Genomic DNA, 6,000 nt, shown 5'->3' with positions numbered 1-6,000 from the left:
ACCGTTTGCCGTTTTTACCGCCTGTGCTTACCTTCAGCGACTGGTGTACGAGAACACCCAGGTCTCGCAGCATATTCCCCTCTCTCAGTTTGACAAGTGTTGACAATAGGTCTAAATATTGAGTATCCATCTAGGCTGCATATCTTTCTAAAAATTCTGAATGTTCTTAGAATGATGCAGCACAGTAAGAGGCCATTCAGCCCATTGCACCTGTGTGGGCTGTTTGGAAGAGCTATCCAATTAGTCCCATTCTCCTCCTCTTTCCCCAAACCCCAATAAATTTTTCCCTTTCAGTGTTTATCCAATTCTCTTTTGAAAGTTATATTGAATCTACTTCCACCACCCATTCAGGCAGTGAATTCCAGTTTTTGTTAATTCTTTCGTGGGATGTGGGCATCATTGGCAAGACCAGCATTTGCTGCCCATCCCTAATTTCTCTTGACAACTGAGTGGCTTGCTAGACCATTCCAGAGGGCTGTTAAGATTCAATCACATTGCTGTGGATATGGAGTCACATGTAGGTCAGACTAGGTAAGGACAGCAGATTTCATTCCCTGAAGGACATTAGTGAATCAGATGGGTTTTTACAACAATCAATGGTAGCTTCATGATACTTTTACTGAGATTAGTGTTTATTTCCAGTTTATTTATTAATTAATTCCACCAGCTGCTATGGTGGGATTTGAACCCATAGCCCCAGGGCATTAGTCATAACCTCTGCAGTACCAGCTCAGCAACATTACCACTGTCTCCCCTGCATGCCTTGTTGAAGGCTGCGTTAATGAACTCAGTATGTTTTTACACTCAGAAAGTTAGTCAATCAGAAAGGGGATGTAAAGGAGATAGAGCTTAAGCTCCTTTGGTAGGGGCAGATGAGCCTGACTGAAAGCCTGAAAAAAGGTAGCTGTTTATTTATTTATCAATTGTATGCACCTATAAAAGTGAAATAAGTAGGATCACTTTTGTTTCAGTGTGCAAGATTTCATACTGCAAAGCAAAGCAAGTTCAGAATGTAGTAAGGTAATGAGCTTGGTAATGTTTATCATTAATATGAGACCATGTGGTGTCATTGAACTGGCTGTGATAAGGTGTGATCTCCTAAAGGCCCCACGTTATCATGTTTCTTTCCTTTATGAAACAAGATTCGCTTGTTGACAAAAACCCACAGCACATACAATCCCTGCTGCAAACATAGTCCCTGTTGTTGGATGATTAGCGACAGCACAAGTGGCCATGCACAGCTGAATCCACTCCAATCTTACACTGAACATTTGTTTGAATAGACTCAATAATCGGAGCTCCACAATAGCATCTTTGAATTGACGCTGCTCCTGAGTCCAGCTTTAGTGACAATCATAAAGTTAGAGTTGACCCAATGAGGGGAATCCTCGCCTTCAAGCCTGTTATCAAGGAGCTATGATGGTCCTTGCCCACTTTTCCCTGATGGAGGTACTTAGCATACTCTCTATCATGTATGTACTGGAATGGCTGATTCACTTTTAACCTGACAGATTTCCTGCTCAGAACAAGATTCATGGGATTAGTTTAAAAAGGCAGAGTGGAGAGGCAAGGAGATTTTCCAACTGACATTATTTCACACTGCCATTAATCTGTTTAAAATAAACAGGGAACAACAATTGGGAAATCCCCCTCATGTGCCTGTGATAAACGGTATCAGCTTGTCATTTTTGGCGATCAGGATGAGCTGTTGGGTACTTTGTTGCACCTTTCTCGTTTTTCATTACTTTATGTGTTTGTGAGCAGCGGACAAAAACATTAAAGTCCTTTCAGGCTGATATATGGAGCATCAAGAGTGGAATGCAATTGGTCACAGTTAAATAATGTGGAATGTAATATTAGACTGTGCTGTCCAGTGTATTTACTCAATTAACTTTATGGTCAGGAAGAAATTCCACAGAATCTTCTTCACTTGCAAGATTTGCCTGCGGCTGTTCACTTCCCTCAGGAATTCTGGATGAATCATGGTGCAGGGGAGTTCACCTCCATGTGCAGAGATAAATTAGATCTTCTGCTGTGACTCTGTGATGAAGGCCCAGCCTGACTTCATACTCCTAGGGCTGGATTTTGTTCTCAGCCCGACGGTGGGTTTCGTGGCGGGAGGAAGGTGGGGGGGGGGAATCGGAGCGGGAGCAGCTACCACGGATTCCGACGCTGGGATTGCCCGGCCTGATCTTCCCGGTGGCGGTGAGGATCTGAGACGGCCCCTCCGCCGCTCTGCAATGGGACCCGGCTTTACATATTTAGAATATCTCTCCGCATAAATTTAAATTTAATTCCCCGTGATCTTACCTTCAGTTCCCGATCTTGAGCACGTCATGCGGCACTCATGCGCCTTCACTTTCCTGTCCAGGAGAAGCTGGCGCCACCGAGGTGGGGAAGGGGTGAACGCTGCATGATTTATATGGGGAAGGGGGGGAAAGGGTGAACTCTGCATTATGTTGAACTGTTTGCAGGGCTGGCAGCCTTTTAAAAATGGCGGCAGCACCTGCTCCTCCATCAGGTGACACCGTGAATGGCGTCGCCAATGTTGCCCCTGCCACGTGGTTGGAGGGGGGCTGGCCACCATCAATATGTTAAGTGGCCGCATACCACGTAATCGCGGCGGCGCGGGTCCTGTGCGGGAGCGGCCGCCATTTGCTGCACCAGCTTCTGCTTCCAGTGGTGGAACAACAAAATCCAGCCCATAATATCAATCTCAGCCCCAAGAAGCCTTAGCTCAAAGCCAGACTCAAACCTGGCTGTGCCTGCTACTTAGTCACTTGCTGAGACTCATCTATGGTTATTGAGACTTCTGCTACCAAACCCCAACAACAGCTCTAGGCCCTGGCTCCATTCTCAACTCAATCCAAAGATGGTGACCAGAAAATGAACACAGGCTCAACGCGCTACTGCCACTAGCCATAGTCTTGGAGTATTGGAGTCCGACCAGGGCTCTATCTGAACAGAGGTGAAGTGAACTGAACCAAACCCAAGCCAGATAAGAAATAAATATTGATATAAAAATATTATAGGTAGGAAATACTATAGAGAGCTGTTAGGCTGTTTACCCTCACTCTGTCCATCTTGATGGTGTCAACTTGAAATCGTTTTTTAGAAGAAGTTAATTCAATAGGCTTAATGACCTTTTCTCATACTATACCTTAACTTTCTCAAGTTCTAGTTTCAGTGATAACAATAAACAGCATCCTACATTTCGAGAGCATTCATTAAATGCAAAGATACAGCTGGGAGCAGTTTACATTGTACTGGATAGTAAGTGGATGCTGAGGGATGGGCAGTGGGAGGGAAGTGTGTCAGGAGGGATTAAAAGAACTGTCAGAGAGAATGTTCTTGAGGAGTTAACAAGGTAGAGATGCTGAGGGAGGGAGGTCCATAGGATACGAATATACATACTAGGAGCAGTAGTAGTCTATTCGGCCCCTTGAGCCTGCTCCGCCATTCTATAAGATCACGGCTGATCTGTTTGTGGACTCAACTCCACTTTCCTGCCTACCCCCTATGACTCCCTTCTTTGTGAAGAATCTGTTGACCTCTGCCTTAACATTCAGGATGACCCTGCCTCTGGCTGAAGCAATACCTGCTGATGGCAGAGCAGTGAAAACAAGAAGTGGGATAGTTTTGGAAAGGTGCATGCAGGGATATAACGCTGGGGGAGATCACAGAAATAGGGAGGGGTGAAGCTGTAGAAAGATTTGAAAAGGAGTGTGAAAATCTTAAAGTCAGTTCTCTGGGACTTTGGAAGCCAATGAAGCTTGGCAAAAACATGGGTGTTGGGGATGTGGACATGGGTAAAAACACAAGCCTCCTGGATGATTTGTAGTGTATGACTGGTAAAAGCAGGGGTAGCAAACAAGTAGAGAGTGATGATAAAAGCATGGATCCGGGTTTTGCCATTTCAGGAAGACAAGTGAGGCAGAGGTGAATGAAAGTACTCTTGGTGACGTTAGGGAGGGACAGTCAATAGGTCAAAGTTCCACAACTCTGGGCTAAGTCTGAGATGAAAGGGCCAGTTGTGACATTAAGAAAACACTGTGGAGTCAAATAGTTAAAGTCTTTCCTGTTATCCATTCCTCCCACACTCTGCTCCTTTCCCACTTAGTCACAATATTCTTGCACCATCTCAAACGCTCTTCCTTTCCACCTGATTCAGTCTTATTTGTTCCATTTTCTTGCCTCGGTCTTCCTGTGTCTGAGTTCCTCCTGCATGTTTCACTCTGCGTTCAGCTGTGATTCTGTGTCTAGTCTCCCATTCATGATACGCCCCCCCACCCCCACAATGAACTAATGAAAAACTGAACCTACTCTCCATGATGCAGCTTATGCCTAATGATACATAGCTACAAATCGGACGAGCTCTCTGAGTTCCAAACAAGTTCTTCCCCCTTTATCAGGAACAGAAAATTTCAATGGAAGAAAAGGCTTGGCAGATCCAGGAACAAAAACATGAGTCCAACAACAATGTAAAAAAAACATTTTAAAGTAAGAGGTTTATCAAGATAAATCATGCCTGAGCAACCTAAGAGCCCCCTGTGGGATAATAAAAAGGAATGCAACATACAACAATCTTGATCAGATGATTTTTCTCTAATTTGTTTTGTTTTGTTAGTCTGATTTTGAAACTGTACTTGTACTTTCTCCTCCATTTAGTTTTTCCTGTTTTCCACACATTTCCTGTAAACATCCACACACTCCCTGTAAATATTCCTTACAAATATCCACATGTTCCCAGCAAATATCCACACATTTCCCATAAATACAGGTACATTCTCAGGAATTCACTGTAAATATGAGATATTTCCTGAAAATATCGACATAATGCCAGACACTTTGGGCAGCCCCACCTTAAGTTCTGAACGACAGTGCCAACCATCCAATAGTAAACAGTGCCATCATTTTTATCACTGGACAGTAACAGAAATGATGCACTAGTTAATCAACAAATGTAAAAAAATATAAAATATGGAATTGAGAAGACATCGTGCTTGCAATGCAGGGTTTACTTGACTCTCAATGGACAGAAAATTGTTGATCTAGTGGATCCCCTGGGATCCCCTCATGGACCTCATAGGGCGGCACATTGGCGCAGTGGTTAGCACCGCAGCCTCACAACTCCAGCGACCCGGGTTCGGTTCTGGGTACTGCCTGTGTGGAGTTTGCAAGTTCTCCCTGTGACCGCGTGGGTTTCCGTCGGGTGCTCCAGTTTCCTCCCACAACCAAAGACTTGCGCATTGCTAGGTAAATTGGCCATTGTAAATTGCTCCTAGTGTAGGTAGGTGGTAGGAGAATTAAGGGAAGGTGGGGATCTGGTAGGGAATATGGGATTAATGTGGGATTAGTATAAATGGGTGGTTGATGGCCAGCACAGACTCGGTGGGCTGAAGGGCCTGTTTCGGTGCTGTATCTCTCTGTGACCTCAATTAGAAAACATTAATCTCTAATCTCATGGTCCAGCATATCCTGCACTTTACCATCAAGCTAGGGGATCAACCCTGGTTCAATGAGGAGGGCATGCCAGCAGCAGCACCAGGCATGCCTAAAAATGAGGTGCCAACCTGGTGAACCTACAACACAGGACTACATGCATGCTAAATAGCAGAAGTAGCATTCATTAGAGCAATCCCACAACCAACGGATCAGATCTAAGCTCTGCAGTCCTGCCACATCCAGTCGTGAATGGTGGTGGACAATTAAACAACTAACCGAAGCAGGAGGCTCCACAAACATCCACACTCAATGATGGTACAGCCCAGCACACCAGTGCAAAAGACAAGGCTGAAACATTTGCATCCACCTTTAGCCAGAAGTACCGAGCGGATGATCCATCTTGGTCTCCTCCTGAGGTCCCCAGCATCACAGATGCCAGTCTTCAGCCAATCCAATTCACTCCAGCCTGGAACTCCCTTGCCATCAGCACTGTTAGTGTGCCTACACCATCTGGACTGCAATGGTTCAAGAAGGCGGCTCACCACCACTTTCTCA

The sequence above is a fragment of the Heterodontus francisci genome, chromosome 5, assembly GCF_036365525.1.
Source record: "Heterodontus francisci isolate sHetFra1 chromosome 5, sHetFra1.hap1, whole genome shotgun sequence".
NCBI lineage: Eukaryota > Metazoa > Chordata > Chondrichthyes > Heterodontiformes > Heterodontidae > Heterodontus > Heterodontus francisci.
The sequence above is the reverse complement of the archived record's forward strand: the minus strand, read 5'-3'. Positions refer to the sequence as shown.